Genomic DNA, 20,960 nt, shown 5'->3' with positions numbered 1-20,960 from the left:
GCCCAATTCCTGAAGACATCCCATTGACTTGTTTGGCTCCTGAACTTGTCTTGGTTTTAATTTCCCTGCGAATTTTCTGTTCTCCAGCAACATATGCCCCCCTTTTTCTACTTCAGTAGCCTCAGTGGTAGCTCTCACCATGTTAAACAACGGTCTGATTTGGCATGGAAAAAAAGCAGCCAATTGTTTTCTTTAAATCTTAATGTTTTAGGCCCTCGGAACATTTTAAGTAACTACTTAATGAGAAGACTTCTGGTGAAGCACAGGTAAGATCTTAAAGGCTCTAATTGCTCCCCAGAGAAAGCTGTCAGGGTTAAGTAACCTCATTCAGGTTGTGTACGTGGAGCAGGATGAGCAAAACAAGGCAGAAACGAGGAGCAGGGGCTGCAGGGGAGATGTCCCCGAACCTGCTGGATGAAACTTCTTGGACCTGGAGGCTCTCTAGAGCTATACCTTGAGCTGTCGACAGTCAGTACCTGCTGGCTGACTGCTATGCCCCCAAATGGTCAAACAAATGACAGACTTTTTCCTGGGCCTGGTTGCTTTCTAATTTGGAACCCAAATTACAGTTCTTTCTTCTGTTCTTTCATTTAAATACAAAACAAAACCAGACAAAACCAAACCCCCAAACTCTGTTTTCCCTTGTAATCCCCGCTTGAACTTTTTATTTGTGCATCATTCATTTGTTTATTCACTACACAAGTGTTTATCAAATGTCTCAATGCTTTTAGGCACTGCTCTAGGTACTGGGGATGCACCCAATTATTCAGTGTGGCTTTACCGGCAATAAAATGAACTTAACCACGAGAGGCAAGAGAGCAGATAGGATCACCACATCTGCTGGCAGGGGTGACTCCTGACATAGAATCCCAAAGTGCTGGTGTTTGGGATGGGTCAGTACCCCCACCCCCAAGTAAAAGCTGCATGTGGTATGATGGGGGGAGTTCTGTCAGGTAATAGTAGTCACTGTGTATCTAAGGCATGTGGAGAGTGAGGCACCTTTAAAATGGGGCTCAAATTGACTTCTTATTTCATTGAACCTAAAAGTCCTTTGTGCGGGCCTTCCCTCTTCCCTCTTCCAGGCAGTGGTGGTGTGTTTGCCCAGCAGGCCCTGCAGCCTCCAGGGGTAGAAATGCTGCTGGGCTCCCAAGAGCCATGTTTTCTGGGACTGTTACCCAGACCTAAGTGGGTTTGGGAGCTGTACCTTGGAATTCAGTAAGAAAAACGGAGGTGAGAGAAGGGCATGCTGTAGCCCAGACAATTCAATCTTCTCTTGACTTGTGTGAGACCTAAATTGGGAAGTATTTGGCTGATGGTGAGGGCAGATAAACGTTACGGATTTGATGTAATCCCAGACCTCAGGCTTGAAACTGAGCTTGACCCTTCCCGTTGAGCACTTTTATGCAATACTACTGGACATGTAGTAACAAGAAAGGAAACAGAGGAAGGATATCAGTTCAGCCATATGTCAACTCTGGGAGAGAAGATGACAGGGAGAACAAGGCATGAGATGTGCATCAAGTCAGGAGTTAAAAGAACAAAAGAAAATTCTGTGAAGTTAGAGCTAGTGTGTCCTTGAGGAGACAAATGAGCTGATGTGAGGGGGGCTGATATTCCACTATAGTCCATGGGAGGTGTGCGTGTTATGGGGGGCAGGGGCTAGGCATGTCATCTGGCTGTTTAGAAGTCTGACAGAACCATATGGCCTGAAATTCAATTTATAACAATTACAAATTGCACTCATTTGTCCTCATAAGCCTAAGTGTAGGAGAAGGAGGAATAGCTATCACTCTACCAGCATTTCAGATGGAGAAACTGAGGCACCGAGGGTTTAGCTGACTTCCTCAGGGTTGTACAACTGGTGGCTAAATTTTGCCTAAAGTACAGTGTTTGCACCCAGTCCTCCTATAATGGTGATGCCCTGAACTTATCAAGGACATTGGTGTTTATTATCTCATTGAAACAGCCCAACAACACTGTAGGAGGCAGAATTGGCAGGAAAACTGAGGACCAGGGGAAGATTGAGAATGGACTGGAACTCCCATTTCTTGAGCACTTGCTATGTGCTTTATGTATGCTGCCTCAGAAAATACAATCTTTTAAAGGTAGGTACCATTTATCTCTGCTTTAAGGATGGGGAGGCTGAATTACGGGACAGTAAGAAACATGTCCAAGGCCACCCAACCAATAGATGGTAAACTTGAGATCCAGACCCAGGTGTCTAACTCTGAAGCCTGGGCTATTCCAGCTCACCAGCCACCACCTGCCTGTAGATGCCCTGCAGACAGTCAGGACAGAGTCAGCTTTAGAACTGCATTTTCCCCACTCTTAATGTTTCCATCAAGCTGTTGATACAAGTTCATCGTGAATAGCAGGAGAGAGGAGTCAGAGAGTCCTGGGTTTGGATCTGAGCTTCCCTATATACTAGAGGAGGATCTAGAGTAATTACTGTCTCTCAGGTCCAGTTGCCACATCTGTAAAATGATGAATCGTCCCACCCCCCACCCCTGGCCCCACCGAAAGCTTTGTGGTAGGGGTTAATGAGAGTAAACTGCTTAAAGCAGCATCCAAGATGTGGTGAACACTCAGCAGTGGTTGCAGGGGTAGGTTGGGAGAGCTGGGCATCTGTGTCCTGTCTTGAGCCGCCCACGTTCCCCTCTCCAGGCCCCTCCTCATTTCCATAGGCAGGCACACATTTTCGAAATCTTCCTGTGTGCTCTCATCTCTCTTTTCTTCTTTTCTTGCTTTGAGTTGAAGTAACCTTTTTTTTTTTTTTTTTCCATTCATATATGCCAAAGGCAGGTATGTGTAAGTGTGCAGGATGGAACAGTAGCTTACTTTCTCCCTGCCTCCTCCTCAGCTTCTGTATTAGCCAAGGCTCTTCAGAGAAACAGAACAAGAAATCAGCTTACCCAGTTGTGGGCACCAACAAGTCTGAAGTCCGTCAGGCCGCCCTGCTGGAGGGCAACTCAGGGAGGAGCTGACACTGCAGTCTTGAGGCACTATTTCTTCTTCCACAGGGAGACCTCAGTTTTGCTCTTAGGGCGCTTCAATGGACTGGTTGAAACTTCCTCACGTTATTGAAGATAATATCCTCTACTTAAAGTCAGCTGATTGTAGGGGCAGCTGGGTGTCTCAGTGGGTTAAGCCTCTGCCTTTGGCTCAGGTCATGATCTCAGGGTCCTGGGATCGAGCCCCACATCATCGAGCCCCACTCTCTGCTCGGCGGAAAGCCTGCTTCCCCCTCCCTCTCTGCCTGCCTCTCTGCCTGCCTCTCTGCCCGCTTGCGATCTCTCTCTTTCTGTCAAATAAATAAATAAAATCGTTTAAAAAAAAGTCAACTGATTGTAGATATTAACCATGTCTATGAAATAACCCCACAACACTCATATTAGTGTTTGGTTGAATAATTGAGTACTATAGCTTAGCCATGTTGATACATAAAACTAACCATCGCAGCTTCCATCGCTGTCCTTGGGTGAAGGTTCTCAACTGGCCTTTTCTTCCTTCATCTGATGCACTGGCTCCTTTATCTTCTGTCTACTCCTTAAATATTGGTGGCCTTCAAGATTCCGTGGTTGTATTTTGCTGATTCTAGGTGCTCCTCTGGGATGGTCTTATCTCCTTGTAGCAGCTGAACCTCTAGCTATTGCCTTGTTTGTATTTCTAGAAACCTATTTCGGATTGACCACTGAACACCTCCACTGGGTACTCCCCCTCAATTTCCACCTGATTCTTTGCTCCAACCTCTTTGCCTTCCTGAATTCTGCCTTCCCCACTCACCTGGCCAGTCCAACCAGAAATCTGGTTGCCATTCTTAATTCTTCCCTCTGGTCTCTTTTCACATTTAGTTAGTGCCCAACTCTTGCTGATTTCTACCTTTCCCATTTACCTAGTTAAGAAAATATTTATTGATTATTTACATGCAGCACCAAGCAAGGCTCTAGGGCAGGGTTTCTCTATCTTGACATTATTGACACTGCGCCATATGATCCTTTGTTGCAGAGGGGGTCCTGTGCATTATATGGTATTTAGCAATATCCCTTTTTCACTAGGTCCACTTTAACAAAACACTAGAGACTGGTACTTAACACAACAGAAATTTATTTTATCATAGTTCTGGAGGCTAGAAGTCCAAAATCAAGTTGCTAGCAGAGTTGGTCTCTCCTGAGGCCTCTCTTTTTGGCTTGCAGATGGCTGCCTTCTTGCTATGTCCTTACATGGCCTTTTCTCTGTGCACACACATCTCTAGTGTCTCTCTTCTTATAGGGACATTAGCCATATTGGATTCAAGGCCTACCCTGGAGGCCTCATTTTAACTTGATCACTGCTTTGATGACTTTATTTTCAAATACTGTTACCTTACTTATAGGTACTGGGGGTTGGGACTTCAACATATGAATTTTGGTATGACAAAATTCAGCCCATAAACCTGGCCTCTACTCGCTACCCATCAGTAGCACCCCTCACTCCAGGTTGGGGCAACAACCAAAAATATCTCCCAATATGGACAAATATCCCCTGAGTACATACTTGTCCAGGTCAAGCACTACTGCTCTATACAGCAGTAGTTTTTAATACTGTCTGCACATTAGAATCACTTGGAGAAATTGAAAAACAAAAACAAAAACAAAACAAAAAGCAAAAAACAACCTCACCTATAGAGATTCTGACTTGATTTTTTGGGATGGGGCCTAGATAGGGGTATTTTGTAAAAGTGTTCCAGACTATTCTAACGTGTGGCCAGAGATAAGAACATTCTAGCAGTGTGAGAGTGAGCAAGGCAGATATTAATATTAAATTTCGTAATTAAAATTTGAAAACACAGTTAAGATTATGTTTTGCATACAGTTTGTAACATTTTCTTTAGCAGTGTATCTTAGACACTTTCCTGTATCATTAGATAGTCTACAGGTAAAATTTAGTGAGTTTACATGTGGATATGCTATAAGTAATTTCATCAGGACCCTATTCTATATATTATTTATTTATTCATTCATTCATTTGTTTTTAAGCTTTTATTTATTTATTTCAGAGAGAGAGTGAGGGGAGGGAAGGGGCAGAGGGAGAGGGTGAAACAGACTCACCGCCAATCAGGAAGCCCGTTGTGCAGGGTGAATCATGACCTGAGCCCAAGGCAGGTGCTTAACTGACTGAACTACCTAGGCACCTCCTATTCTATATTTTAGAGGGTGCAAACTCTTCTCTATTGAAGTAATGCTGTATAGGATATTCATGTATACATATCTTTGTAAGAAGATCTGATCATTCACTTTGGGTAAATTTCAAGAGGTGGAAATCCTGGGTCAAAGAGGTGAATATTTTTGTGTTTTTGATATATATAGCTAAATTGTTGCTCAGAAGTGTTGTATTAACTTATAGTGCTGCCAACAGATTTTTTTTTAAAAAAGCTATTATCCTATATTCTTATCAGCCTCAGATATTTCAGTTTTTGAAATTAAATGAAATGTGGTGACTTGTTTTAATTTGAATTTCTTTGGTTATTATTTAAACTAAACATTTCAAACACTTACATGTTATTTGTATTTTTTCTTTTTCAACCTGCTTATCCATGTCCTTTGCTCATTTTTAATGATATTTTTAGTTTCCTTATAGACTTGCAAGAGCTGATTGTAAGAATATTAATTCTTTATCTGTTATGTGTTGCAAGAATTTTTATCTAGTTAGTATTTGTCTTCAGTGTTTGTCATTTTTATTTTTGGAAGTAACTTTTATGTAGTTAAATCTATTAATATTTCTTCCCACCTTTCCTTCTTCCCTTCCTAATTTTATTCATAGAAAAGCTTTCCATACCTATCATCAGATCAATATTCATTTAGCTTTTTCTTCTTTCTTATTTTTTGAATATTTGATTTTTAAAATCTATTTGGAATTTTGGCATGCTTGTGATTGAATTTTATATTTTATTTCAAATAGTTGCCTTGTTTTCCCAGAACAGCTTCCTAAAAATTTCAACCTTTTCTCCTTAAAAAAAGATTTATTTATTTATTTATTTATTTATTTATTTGACAGAGAGAGAGAGAGACAGTGAGAGAGGGAACAGAAGCAGGGAGAGTGGGAGAGGGAGAAGCAGGCTCCCTGCCAAGCAGGGAACCTAGCCTGATGTGGGGGCTTGATCCTAGCACCCTGGGATCATGATCTGAGACGAAGGCAGACAACTAACCACTGAACAATCCAGGCGCCCCCCCCCCCTTAAACATTTTATCTTTTCTCATTTATTTGGAATGTCACACTTTTCCTAGACTAAATTCTTTTCTGATTTCTATCAGGGCTTTCTATTCTTTTCTGCATTGTTTTATTTACTAGAGTTATAGTTTATTTTGGCAGCTGAAGTTCTAGTTTGCCTCATTATTCTTGATATTTCAAATCAATTTTTGAAATTCAAAGCTACTTTTTTTCAGATTCCCAAAATTCTAATTGTGGTTTTGAGTAAAAGCCCATTACCTCAGGGACAATTTACAGCCTTCTAATACTAAATCTTAGCTTCCTATTCATCTTCCTCTTCCTTCGCAATATATAGCATTCCTTCCTTTCTCAGGATATTCTTTATGGATCTTTGTAAAGCATATTGTTTCCTTTATAAAGTCCCTACACATTTCTTGTCAAATTTATTCCAAGATACTTTATATTTTTGTTGCTATTAAGAGTGGAACCCTTTACCCATTATATGCACTGAGTAGTTATTGTTGCTTTTTAAAGAAGCTGTTCTTTTATATAGATTTTTTTTGTAATTATCTTGTTTACTGGGTAATTAGTTTCAATGTTCTATTATCTCGAGTGTTTTGGGTTGGTGAGTGGTTGGGTCGGTTATGAATAGTGTTAATTTGGTCTCCTTTTCATATATGCATTTCTTATTTCTTCTTGTCTTACTGCATTGGTTAGATGTCTAGAAAAAATATCCAGCTACAGTGGAAATAATAAGTATACTGAATCTGACCTGATACGTTTTGATCTTTTTACTTGTACTAGTATGAGATTGACAAAAGTTTTATACTACTTATTGTGCTGTTTTTTCTTTGTCAGATTTTTTAATTGGCATTATACTATCTTCACAAAATAAGGGAGCTTTAAAAAAATGATATGATTTGCAACATTTTATATAGCAATAGAAGAGTTGATTTCTTCAAAGTTTGAAGGAATCTTCCCATAAAACCATCTGGGTCTAATCCCTTGGCCAACTTTTCCAATTTCTTCCATGGCATTCATTTGTTCAACTTTCCACTTCTTTTGGATACAGTTTTGGTAATCTGCATTTTCTTAGAAAATAACCTGTTTTACAAAGATTTTATTTTTTAGTTTTAGTATGGCACTTGAGATTCTTGTGTAAATAAAATCATTTGCATGCTGGTGGATTATACCCTTTTATGCCCAATTTTGAATATTTATATTTTTTCTCTTAAATTTATTTATAACTTCAACTCTTTTTCTTTTTTCATACATTAATTTTGTTTTACTTTTGCTAATTATTTCTTATTTACTTTTTATAAATCATTTGATTTGAAATTTTGGTTTATTTTTTCTTTTTAAAAATTACTAATGAAAATTTTTTTGTTTTTTAAAGATTTTATTTATTTATTTGACAGAGAGAGATCACAAGTAGACGGAGAGAGAGGCAGGGAGAGAGAGAGAGAGAGAGGGAAGCAGGCTCCCTGCTGAGCAGAGAGCCCGATGCGGGACTCGATCCCAGGACCCTGAGATCATGACCTGAGCCGAAGGCAGCGGCTTAACCCACTGAGCCACCCAGGCGCCCACTAATGAAAATATTTAAGGCTATTTATTGTCTTCTGACTGTAGATTTGAGATCATCTCTTAAGTTCACATATATAGTTTTGTAGATAGTTCTGAACTGACTTTTTTCCTCTTTAACTGAAAATTATTTATCAGTGAACTTTTAAAATTTTGAGGACCTGAGGGTATTTTTTGGGGGGTGTTAAATAATTTCTAGATTTGTCTTATGGTGAAATGAGAATGTGATTTAGCCAATTTTCACTTTTTCAAATTAATTGTAATCGTCTTTTTTGGAAGGGTCTCCCCCTTTGTGCATAACCTTAGTTTAGCATGTATATTTTATTATAGTCATGTGTCTACATGTCTATCATTCCATTAACCAATGAACCCTGTGTGACCTTGGCCATTTCTGTATTTTCAGTGTTGAGAGCAGTGCCTAGTAAATGGCAGACATCAATAAATGTTGGCTGACTTGACCTTGAATGACAGATGGGAGCATGACATGAATTCAATTGGCTAAGGGAGCTGAGACTGTAGATCCCATTTTTAGATGTACTAGTTGACTTTACTGGTCTATAGCAAAAGACCAGGTATAAGGGAGTATTTATAAAGCAAAGTGAAGTATGGGTTCCATATTGGTAACAAATTAGTGTCATTTATTGGTAGTATTAAAGTTAATTCTCAGGTTTTTGTGGTACAACCACATAGTAGTGTACTTAGACCCAAAGTTATGAGGAGTAGCAGCTGAGATAGAAAACAGCTGGCCTAGACCTGCATCTAGCCAAATATCACACCATGATTTTCTTGGGCAAGTCATATAGGTTCTCAGGACCTCGGCTTCCACATCTATCAAGAGGGAGATAGGGTTCTTTCTTTCTTTCTTTCTTTCTTTCTTTCTTTCTTTCTTTCTTTCTTTCTTCTAAGATTTTATTTATTTATTTGACACAGAGAGAGATCCCAAGTAGGCAGAGAGGCAGGCAGAGAGAGAGGGGGAAGCAGGCTCCCCACGGAGCAGAGAGTCCAATGCGGGGCTCGATCCCAGGACCCTGGGATCATGACCTGAGCCGAAGGCAGAGGCTTAACCCACTGAGCCACCCAGGCGCCCTTAGATAGGGTTATTTCTAATGATTAATAAGAGGATCTTTAATAAGTGGCAGGAAAAGATAATGCATGAAGCCAAAAGAAATTTTGTTAAGAGGCACAAAAAAGAAACATTTTTATATTATAGTATTAATTATTAAACTACTTAAATACCTGAAGCAATGCAGAATTTTGTGTTTGTGTTTGTGTATATGTATATTCTCGTTCTTCCTTTCTTTCTCTCTCTTTTGCTCTCTCTTTCTTTTTTTCCTGCAGAGAGGAGGGTCTTATTAGGTTTTCAAAGTATCTATAATCTAGGAAAACTTAAGAACCACCTTTGTAGAGGGGTTCCAAATCTGAGGGTTGGTAGTCCTGATGAAATATGAGAGAAATTTAATTTCTTTTTGCTCTCAAACCTTCCTAATGCATTACCTGTCAGTCAAGCAAGTATTTATAAAGCAGCTCCCATGTTGAAAGTGTTCTGCTCTTCCAATGAGGAGAAGTAAAAAAGGGCAAATCCTGTCCCTGACTCTTAGAAGCTTATGTATGACTGGGGAGAGAGGAAAAATAAATGTGGAAAGTTAGCAAATAAGATTTCTGGTACAGAGCAAAACATTAGTTATAAGCCAAAGCCTCCCCTTTCTACCTTGAGCACTTACAAATGAAGAAAAAAAAATTTTTTTTAAAGATTTTATTTATTTGACAGACAGAGATCACAAGGAGGCAAAGAGACAGGCAGAGAGAGAGGAGGAAGCAGGCTTCCCACTGAGAAGAGAGCCCAATGCAGGGCTCGATCCCAGGACTCTGGGATCATGACCTGAGCCTAAGGCAGAGGCTTTAACCCACTGAGCCACTCCAGTGTCCAAAGAAAAATTTTAACAAGAACATAGTAATGCTTAAATCAAGAGAGGAAATTTCCAGCAGTCAAAAATGGAGAAGTTTCTGTACAATAATTTAACATGTAGGCCACACTGGAATTTGGAGGCTGAAGCTGTTAGGCTTGTGGGCACTGGGGTTGGAACTGGCTTATCAGAGGGTTCAGTTTGGGACCTCATTACCCTGAAAGCTTGCAGCTGGAGTTATACAGCTATATAAAACTAAGACCCAGATATAGTTTTTGTCCATTAAATTTAGGATGGGGCAGCAGAAAAACCCTTCTTTCCTGCCTGGGATTGTGGCTAAGGTCCTGAGAAGTGCCTCCCAGCCTGATAGGATCCTGGAACCATGCTATATGTTCAGGCCAAATCTGCTAGTTAGCAGATAACTTTCAATTAAAAAGCCTGGACCTGAGTGTCAAGTCCTTCTTAAGACTGGCCTGGGTTTTCTGTATATTTACTGGAGGAAATTCTCATAAAAGATAGTTTCACAAGCAAAAATTACAAAACACCCCAGAAGTCCAACATCATGAAAGACAAATAATAAACTCAGCAAATAGATGAACCAGCATCTAAAAGAAAGACCTGATAGAACAATAAAACAAAACATTTTCAAACAAGTAATTAAAGTGTTTTCAAATATAATGGAAATCATGGAAATGATGAAATATGAACGGAAAGAAATGAAACAAGAACAGGTGCTCATTAAAAAATTTAGAAACTTCAGGGCGCCTGGGTGGCTCAGTGGGTTAAGCCGCTGCCTTCGGCTCAGGTCATGATCTCAGGGTCCTGGGATCGAGTCCCGCATCGGGTTCTCTGCTCCGCGGGGAGCCTGCTTCCTCCTCTCTCTCTCTCTGCCTGCCTCTCTGCCTACTTGTGATCTCTCTGTGTCAAATGAATAAATAAAATCTTTTAAAAAAAAATTTAGAAACTTCAAAGATGAAGAAGTCATTACTGGAATAAAAAAAATTGAGTCTATGGGTATATTAGTTAACAAATCATGCCAAAACTTAGTAGCTTAAAATAATAAACATTTATTATCCCAGTTTCTTGGGGTTAGGAATTCAGGAATGGCTTAGCTGACTGGTATTAGTTCAGGTTCTCTCCTTAGGTTTTAGTGAAGGTGTCAGCCAGATATACAGTCCTATATAGGTCTGGCTGGACCTGGAGGACTTGCTTCCAAGATGGCTGCTTCACAGATCTTTTCACAGATCTTCATAGATCATTCATCTTCAGAGATGAACTCAGTTCCTCCTCCTGTGGGCCTTTCCAAATTGTACCTTGATGTGTCCTCATGAATAATAGCTTGCTCCCTAGAACTAGTGGTCAAAGAGAGAGAAAAGGGGAAGGAAACCATGATATTTGTTGTCATCAAATCTTGGAAGTTACACACTATCATGTCTACCATATCCTATTCATTAGATGAGAGTCATTGAAACTAGCCCTTACTCAAGGGGAGAGGAGTAAGAGACCACCCTTTGGGGGCACCTGGGTGGCTCAGTGGGTTGAGCCGCTGCCTTCGGCTCAGGTCATGATCTCAGGGTCCTGGGATCGAGTCCCGCATCGGGCTCTCTGCTCAGCAGGGAGCCTGCTTCCCTCTCTCTCTCTCTCTCTCCCTGCCTCTCTCTCCATCTACTTGTGATCTCTCTCTGTCAAATAAATAAATAAAATCTTAAAAAAAAAAAAAAAGAGAGACCACCCTTTGGAGGAAGGACTATTTGAGAATTTAAAGGTGTATTTTAAACCACACAACAGACCAAACAGCTTACTGCACACAAAGAGAAATGGATTATCCACCTGGAAGACTGAGCTGAGAAAATGTCCCAAAATGTGGCAAGAAGAGCTAATGACCCTAAGAAAAATTTTTCATGGGGATCAGATCACTTTGGTTGGCTGAAGGGGTTTTTTTTTTCCTGATATTATTTTCTCTCTTCAAATGACTGATTTTGCCAGCTAAATCTTTTACTCCCATGGATGAAGAGTGGTGAAAAACATGGAAATGATGGAAAACATGAAAAAAAGTAAAGAGATTTGGAGGACAGATAAAAAAAGCTCCAATACATGTTTAAATAGGAGTCCCAAGAGGAGAAAATGACGTAGAAGCAATACATGAAGATGTATTGGCTGAAAATTTTCCAACTCTAGAGAGAGTACTGTATTTTCCAGATTGGGAAATCTCTTTTGGGATGAGCTAAAAGTTAACCAACTTTACAAAGCAGTTACACTGGCAAAAGAGTGGTAGAAAAAAGAACTTCAAGGAAACAAAGGGCAAGAGATCGCAAGGGCTGAAGGAAAATCTTCACAGGTGATGGAGGCAAGGCTGGGAAATTCTGCTCGGTCTGGTTCAGTGCAGGGAATGTTGAGCTCAGAGGACAGAAAGAGACCAGCCATGATGAGGTCATTGCATCTCCCACTGACCTTCCCTTGATACCTGGGACAGCTTCCTCCCCACCTCTGCTACACTCAAATAACTGACAAAGATGTGTGAGACTGCCCTGGAACTCTGATGCCCAGAGTATGAAGGCAAGGCCTGAAGACACTGTGCATCTCTCTGAGCAGGATACAGCTTCTTTTGGCCCCAGGCTTCTCTCCAGCTCTTGGCCCTCAAATGTCAAAATGCTGCAACCAGATGAAGACATTTTTCTTCTGCACAAAGGCCTTGACTTGGCACATTTCCTTTTATTTTCACCCCCCAAAGCTGTAATTAGTAGTCAGACTTGGTTTTCCCTGCAGACTGAGAGACAGGAGTAAGTGTTAATTTGAACATTTGCAACTAACAAACGCCTTCCCATTGGCCCTCATGTAACCAGACAGTTTTTAGAGATGTTGGGTCTCTTGAGGAGGGTGTGGAGTGGGTGGGCACTAAGGTTGGGAGGTGGGAGATTGCAGGGAGGCTGAAGCTGGTACAATCTAGCCTTGGCTGCATTGCCATATCTTCAGGCTGAGACTTGGAGAAGTGGCAAGTAATGGCATCAATGGGAGGTGGCAGGAGGAAGATATGCGTAGCCAAATAAAAGGCAAACACCACTCCTCATCCATGGGAGTACAAGACTTAGCTGGGAAAATCAGTCACTTGAAGAGAGAAAACAGTATCAGGAAAAAAAAAATCCCTTCAGCCAGGCAATGTGATTTGACCCCCATGAGAAATTTTTCTTAGGGTCAAACCTTTGCCCTTTGCGTCCTGGTCTCCCGCCTCAGGCTGAGGCTGCCTGGATATATGTCTGTATGCTGAGGTCACTATTGTCTAAGGTTCAGTGAAGCAGGGCCTAAAGGAACAACTTTGGGGAAAGAAAAGAGAAAATGCAGCGGAGAGGAGAAATCAGTCCTAAAATCACAATAATTTGATGCCACCCAACTTTCAGTGTGGCTCAGAGTTCATTCACTATTCTTGCCCCACCCCCATTACTGTTGTTATTTTTCCTGGTCTGCATTTTCCTCCCAGCTCCCTGTAGACTTTTTAAAAATTGGATAAAGAGAAGACATCATCCGCTTTCCTTCCCCTCAAGGAAGAAAAGAAGTTTCCAATATCACCAACCAGGATGGCGATTTATTCATTTTGCTTTCATTTCTAATCTCTGGGAACACTGAGGAAAAGAGGGTATCTATCGCCTTTGTCTTCCCTGCCTCTTTGTCTCATTGTCACTCATTCTGTCTCCTTCCATCACTGGATCTCATTCTAGACCTCTCTCCCTGTCTCTCTTTCCCTCTGTGTATTTGGGTCTTTCTCTCCAGCTTGTTTCTCTGCACGACCAACTACACCCAATATATCAGTGAGCTGTTAAGCACCCTTGGCCAGCCACAATCTAATATCCTACACAGCCATCACATACCAGGTTGTATTTTCAACCTTGTTTCAGCACCCCTAGGCAGTGTGCACACTGAGTAACTTTGGATCTTTCAGCTCTGTGGACGATCTTTTATTTTAGTGACCCTGGGCAGATCACAGACTGAGCTCAGGCTGCAGACCGAGACCTGACCTCTTTTTATGTAGTTATGTCGAAAGGAGCATCTGTGGGATAGCCAGTTTTTCAGGCCAGTAGTTTGGGGATGGTTGCATGTGAGTGTGTGTGTGTGTGTGTGTGCATGCACGTACACACCCATGCACACGAACATGACATCCTGAAGGGATTGATTGATTTATTTTGGGGATGCTTTTTTGATTCCTATGAAGTAATTCTTTTCTTTCTATGAGAGAAGGAAATTAGCGATACTTCAAGCTACTGGGGAAAAGACCTTTCTAGAAATGGGACAGTGCCGAGATCTTATGTCTTGATGCAGGTAGAGGGTAAAGGAATTAGGGCTGAAAAAAAGGACTATGACTCCGTGTTAGGACTGGAAATAGCGTGATGGCAAGGAGGCCACTGGAACTCCTCCCTGGGACTGGACACAAGCTCTGGCATGATTCAGACGCACAGCAGGCTTCCCTATGATTCAAGGACTCTGAGTGATACTGCACACCGGGGAAATTGTGACCTATGGCTTGAGTGAAATCCATGGCTTTTGTGGGCACTGCAGTGGTTGAAGATGGAGGTCAAGTTTTTTAATAACTTTGAACAGCACACCAGAATTTTAGGGAAAGAATTGTTATTTTCAAATTGCTGGATCTTTTTTCGGTGAACAAGGTGCCGGTTGACATGCTTGGGCTCCTAGGGCATTACAGAGATTTGTGGGAAGCCCAGGGGAAGAAGGATGAGAGGCCAGCTGCCGAGATCAGGGACAGTTCCTGTACCACTCTGAATATTGGAGAGCCCTGCAGCTTTGCATCTCGACCTGGTCTTGGAATGCTGGCATTTTGGCAGCTGAACAGAGATTTTTGCCAGCTTTTGCCTTATATAAATATAATGGTAGCTCAGAATCTTGGCACTTCACCCCATGGATATTTTCATGATCACATCTTCCTCCCCATTGCTAATCATCAGCAAAATTGCAAAGTGGGTGCATCTTGCCTCAGTGACTTCAGCTTTTGTATTCATTCTCCTCCCTTCTTCCATGGCTGCCCCCACATACTTCCTTCTTCCCTCCTTGACTTAGCATCCTGTGCTCTTCCCACCCCCCCCACCCTCACCCCTGAAAATTCCCTAGAGCACACAGATATTAGTTGCTTATACCCTGGTTATCTTGCCCAAGACTGCTTGTACCCCTCACTGTCTTTTGAAAGGCTGTGTCCTTGGTGGAGGGATGGTGTGGAAATTCCATATGGACAAATATTTCTGTTAGTTTTGTTCACTGTTGTGTCTCCAGGACCTAGCACAGTGCCTGGCAGGTGGTAGATAGTCAACAGATTTTCGTGAATGAATGCACCAACTAAGTGAATTCAAATTTTGGCCAGCACATAGGGGCATATTTTCCTTAGGGGGTGGGGGATGACGGAGGATAAAGAGGTACTGCGATCACCTCTGCTGCCCCTGGGGTTTCTCATAAGGCTCCTACCTTCTTGCTAACCCCTCCATCCCTACCCCTGCATAAGGCCAATCCCTTAAATAACTTTTTTTTTTTTTTTAAAGATGTAGTTTTCTTTTGTCAGGCTCTCTGGGATCCCGAAATCCCCTGCTCTGTTTCCTGGCAGATTTTCCACACTTTCAGGGCAAAGATGGTTTCCTCTCCCACTCTCCCAGGCCCCTGGCATCATTACTGTGACCTCTTCGTCAATGTCTAATGTTCCCTCAGCCCTAAGGGAGAGCAAAACTGCACATTCAATGCCCACCTCTGTCCTTACGGAGTTGAGAATGGAACAGCGTCTTTGCTTTTGCAAACCTGCAGTGCGTGTGTCTCCTTTGTATGACTGCTTAATATTAAAATTGATTTGCTTTTGGTCAGGGGCTGCAGTCCTGGTAACTTGGCTTTAGTCAGTCCTGCAAAGGACAATTGCCCAGGGCTGTCTCTTTCTGAGGACTGCCCCTTGTTAAGGTGTGAGATGGAAAGTTGACAATGGAATGAAAATATTTTGGGCTGTTTGGAAAGCTATTTTTAATACGTGCAAGGGATGTGGTGTTCCTTGTTTAGACCATCTTCAATTTGCCAGGGAGCTCTGTGAATGGAAAATGTGAGCCAAAGGCCTGAGGTGGAAAAGGGAATATAAACCGGGGGACCCTTGTGATCTGGAAATTTACCCACTGTTCCAAACTGCTGGAGGTTTGAGTTCTGTATGTATTAGGGATGGCTCTCCTTTTATTTCTGGATATTCTTTCTTCCACCTTTCAGCTGGCATGTAAATACCCATCAGCACCCTGGTCCGCAGGACCATCCCAGCCAGCTGTACCATCCACAGTGTATTGTATACATAATGCAACACCATTAACTCTAATGCTGTCACACGGCAGCAAGAGCGCTTGGAAGTGCTGGGTGGAAGGCAGGAAGCTGCTGACCGACTGGTTCCCTTTTATATAATCATAAACTCAAACCTGCATTTCTCTGAAAGCAAGAAAAATCACCCAACCACCTTTTGATTACACTTTTACACAAATTAATGTCATTTTCCTTTCCAACAGTATTGACTGCAGGATTCAATTTGGTCCGGCAGGTGCTGGGTAACGGGAAGCCTGCTAAGAGCAGCTGTGTTAACAGCATCCCTTTCGAGAAAGGATTCTCTGTGGAGGGTGAAAAAAGAGGGAGAAGAAGATAGAGAAGAAGAAGGAAAGGTGGGGGAGAGACAACAACTTGCACACACATCCACATCCCTGCGTGCTGCTGCTGCCGCTGCCGCTGCCACGGCGGCTGCTTGGATGCGTCTAAGATGGCACCTTGGTGCCCTGCCACATTCGGTCTCCTTGGTACCGAAGCGGCGCTCAGCGTCTTGTCACTGAGTGGATGATGATTATCTGCACCAGGGTCTCAAGGGTGCTCAAGCTTTGCTGGCGATTGGAGCTGAGATGCTTCAGCTGAAGGATTTTAAAAGCTGTACAAGGCCAAAGAACCATTACCAGTCACTTGCTGTGTGATGCCTGTTGAAGAGGGGGTAGGTGTGGAAAGGAGGGGCTCTGGGGGTGCAGGAGAGGGGAGGGCACATGATATCTTTATCCCTTTCCCTGTCCCCGCCCCCCCCCCCCCCGCCCCACTGCCGCTTCTCCCACCTCTCCACCTCCCCACACCTTTTTAGCCACTGTACCCTTGCTGAGGCATGACAAGGTTATGTCAGTGTGGTCTGAGAATCTATTGATCACGGCCATCAAAGATCTTTGCGGGAGTTTAGGGATTTGGTGCTTTGCATAACACCCCACTCATCTCAGTTAACTCCTCCTGTCCCGGCTTGGGCTCCCATCACCTCAGAGCTGAGCTGTTGGCAAAACTTGCTAATTTCTGTGACAGCTGCTTTCCAAACTGTACTCATAAGGCTGTCAAAACCATTGTAATTACTATTATAACAGAACTCAGGTGCGTGACCCAGGCACCGAAGAAGTGGAAGGATTGGACCAGACATAGCAGAGGGAAAAAACCCACATATAGATACTAACCCCCTGACCCCCCGCCCGAGACATGAAATAAGCAAAAAGGATCTTGTTGCTCTCCTACCTTGCTGGTTTTTCTTTTAATCAGTGAAAAATAAAAGAACTGCCAGAAACCACTGAGTCACACACATCCTGCAGCATGTAACGTTTTCCCGTAAAACGCGAAAAATTAAGCGCGCACTGCGGAGCCAGAGCTATTCTAGGTGCTGGGGCTAGGTGGTGGACAGACAAGCATCCCTACCTTCCTGGAGCTGGCATTCCAGATGCACTGACACAAAACTGCCCCACTTCAGTCTATGAGGACTGAAGACTTCCCTGGGACCAGGTCATGTCTGCGTCAGTACTTCCCCCAGTGTGGATTGTACAAACACACATACGTGTGCACACACTTCCACATAATTGTTACAGGCTTGAATAATGCAAGGGTGAGAAAGTATCTGGGACACTTCTCTTTGAGACCTGCAAAAATAGGAAAAACTAAAATGTTCCAAACCCATGACTCTTGGAGAAAAGTGATATTAGTTTTTCAGCCTAAAGGTCCACAAAACTATGGGAGTCCTTTGCATTAGTCAGATTCTGCCAACCTGGAAAGATAATCTCAAAGGCTTGAAGTACCTGGACAAGTCCAAGCACCTTCTTTTCTTTTCTTTTCCTTTCTTTTCTTTTTATTTGAGAGAGAGAGAGAGGGACAGAGCAAAGGTTGGGGAGGACCAGAGGGAGACAGAATCCTGAAGCAGACTCTCCACTGAGTAGGGAGCCTAATGCAGGCCTCGATTAATACCAGGACCCTGAGATCATGATCTGAGCTGAAATCAAGAGTCAGATGATTAACCACCTGAGCTACCCTGGCACCCCCTCCCCCACCAAGCACTTCTTATAGTAAGTGAGAGATGCTGTTTCCATGGAAAGTTCCTGGATGGGTAGTACCTGTGGGTATGTGACCACAGGTTTCCTGCGATGAGGCAGGGAGGGTGGGATAGAAGGCTGAGATGAGTGGCCTCGTTTTGCACAGGAGGCGGAACCAGGATGCAGAGGGAGAGGACAGGGTGCCGCTTTACACATAAAGTTGCTAGGAGCACTTCTGGGGGCACAGGGCATCCTCAAACCCCAAGACCGTGGCCAGAGTGTGGCCCTAGCACCACATCCTCGGTGGGTCAGAGTGCCCAGTTGCCTAGGGATCATGACACGCTCAGCCTGGTCAGAAGTGACTCGCTGGCTTCTGGCCACAGCTGGCAGCAGAGAATCCTCTGCTTGTTTCTCTCTCCCTTAGCACTGGGTGTCACTGCAGCGAATGTAGATCCCTTTAGAGACCCTCCTGGGGCCTGGAATGAATCACCTGGCTAGGGAGAGGGGAGTGGTAGAGGCTGGAGGGAGGGAGAATCCAGAAGAGGGGAGAGAAGGGCCATCCCAGCTCAGCAATTCCCCAACCCCTTCAGAATCTGGCTCTTCGTCCTTTGCTGTCCGAAAAGCCTCATTTGCAGAGACCGATGTGGTGCCTCAGCTGAGCCCAGACGTTTTATGCATTAGTGCTGCCTTTGAACACGTTGGGGGCTCTAGGTTGGAATCCCAGGCACTTATGTTTACAGTGGGACCCAAGCCCTTCTGGCTTTGCAGGGAGGGACATTTGTGTCGCTGCCTCGGATGCAGGGGAATGCTGGGTCTGGGCTCTATATTGGGAATGGGCAGCCCTTGGCGACTTCACGGACTTCACCATCTGACCTGGAGTCCCAACCCCAGAACTCCTGTGTGAATGGGAACCGGCAGAGGGTCAGTGCAGCACACAGCTCCATCCTGTTTTTCATCTCCAGCCCAGGGGGAGAGGAAAGAGGACATTATTTTTTTCTTTTTCTTTTCCTTTCCTTTTCTTTTCCTTTCCCTTTCTCTTTTCTTTCCTCAGTATTTATATTGTCTTTGGAGTTGAAGGGCTGAATTTTGGTGGTTCTCCTTAAAAGGCACCTTGTTATGGTTAAGTATGGTACTTAACCCTACACACACTTGTGTCATGCAGTGATTTTATTCATGGGGTCACTCCTTTCATAGTAGTAGGTTAGGGAATGAAGAGTCTGGGCCCACAGTGAAATAAATCAGGGGCAAGGGCAAGGGAAATTAACATCTCCCTCCAAAAGCATTTATTTTAATAAATGAGAAAAAAAAGATGAGCTGTCCGTGGCTATGAGTGTGTGCGTTATGTCTATGTGCCATATCATGCCGTAACTCCGGGTGAACGTGATAAGCAACTTGAACTTGGTCTTTGTGATTACCTGTGTATTCTTATAACAAACAACAACACGAAAGCAGAGTTCCTCCTCCTCTTTGTCCTCCTTCCTCTCTCTGCTCCTTCACCCTCCTTTCCCCTCCCCCTCCCTCCCCTCTCCTCCTCCCCTGCACCCTTATCAGACAGTTTCACTTCTGTCATGTTTTTTCATTTCTCCTTTAGGTTCTTTTGCCTTTCTGAATACCTTTGTAGTAAGGAGCCAGCTTCCTCCCCACCTCTTCTCACTTCTGCCGTTTTGTGATCTTGCCAGTTTTAATGAGAGCACAGTCAATAACTATGGAGAGGTGCTGACGACATTACAAAGGAACTAGCCCTTAACAAGTCAACGGTAGATGAGGTGCCAACAGGATGGACAAGAGGATTAAAGTATTTATGCCAAAATATTAGAAGCACACGCAGAATTAGTTCTCCCCGTGTTAGATATTTTACTTTTGGCAAGTCCATATTTAAAAATCTTTTATCCTTGTTTTGCTTAAAGTATTACAATAAGCCCTGGATTTTTCACAGTTACACTTGTATATTTTCACAGCTGTTTTAATCAGAAAAAATTAATGTGCTTTTGATAGCTCAGAAACCTATCACTGGCAAAAGCTTTGCAAAAATGTGCTGCAGAGTAGAGTGGAATCCTCAACATTATATACATTTGCTGGCTATTTGAAATTCATAGAATTTCCCCTAAATATTTTCTTTTGCAATTCTTGCCTAAATGAATCTAACAGCTTGGGCTGACTTCTTTGATAATCTCTTTTGTTATGAATGCAGGGATTGCTATTGTTAACATTCTTTGGGAACCAAACATGAGCTGTCTGTCACTGGAGGAAAATACAATTGCTATTTTTACTTGTATTGGAAGTATTTACTCAAATAAAATATACAACATAATGGATAGGCACGACTGGCAGTCTCCTTGATGGCTTTATGGTCACTGGCTTAGCGTCCATGCGCTTCCTTGGATTCTCACAGGCAGCACAGAAGGGAACTCGACTTTTGCTTTTGAGGTCTGTGACACATACAGACCCATAGACACACACTCAGTGTAGGGCATTGTGAGTCTGCGTGGTCTTGGATTCAAGTGCCAGGCACATGTCCTGAAGAATGCAAGAGAGCAAACTACCAAGAGTAAAGTTCTGTGGCTGCACATCAATGATACAAGGCCAACAATAATTTTTTTTTTTTAAATCCACAAAAGTAAAACATTTGCAACAAGGGAAGGAAAATATGGGGGAAGGAACAAAAGAGATGAACAAAAGTCTTGGTTGCCCCTGTCTGTCTGGCAAAGAAGAGGCCTGATTTCCAGGGGAGGGAGAATCAGTGGATTAATGTGAACTTTAATGCTGAAGCAGTGTGTGTTTATTGCTGGTGACCACAAGACATAAATCTTGCAAGCACAATATACAATACGATGCAGCCCCCAGTTTTTTTTTCCCCCTCTCCAGTCTCAATTTGTGTGTAAGTGTGTGTTAAGTGCTGTTGAAAAATAGTGACCTTTAATAAAGGATTGTATCCTGCGACTATTTTCCCAGACACACAGTGACC

The 20,960-nt window shown here is 42.8% G+C and overlaps 1 long non-coding RNA gene across 1 annotated transcript; it reads left to right on the top strand.

Moving 5' to 3' along the window:
- Positions 1-212: 212 nt before the first annotated feature.
- LOC116595618 lies at positions 213-20,291 on the top strand. The gene is made up of 4 exons (XR_004287774.1): positions 213-266; positions 1,967-2,105; positions 16,225-16,659; positions 19,587-20,291. It is a non-coding gene; the product is annotated as an uncharacterized LOC116595618 (long non-coding RNA).
- Positions 20,292-20,960: the final 669 nt, after the last annotated feature.

Source organism: Mustela erminea, chromosome 7 (assembly GCF_009829155.1).
Source record: "Mustela erminea isolate mMusErm1 chromosome 7, mMusErm1.Pri, whole genome shotgun sequence".
In the NCBI taxonomy this organism is placed as follows: Eukaryota; Metazoa; Chordata; class Mammalia; order Carnivora; family Mustelidae; genus Mustela; species Mustela erminea.
This window is presented reverse-complemented; position numbering and strand designations above follow the sequence as displayed.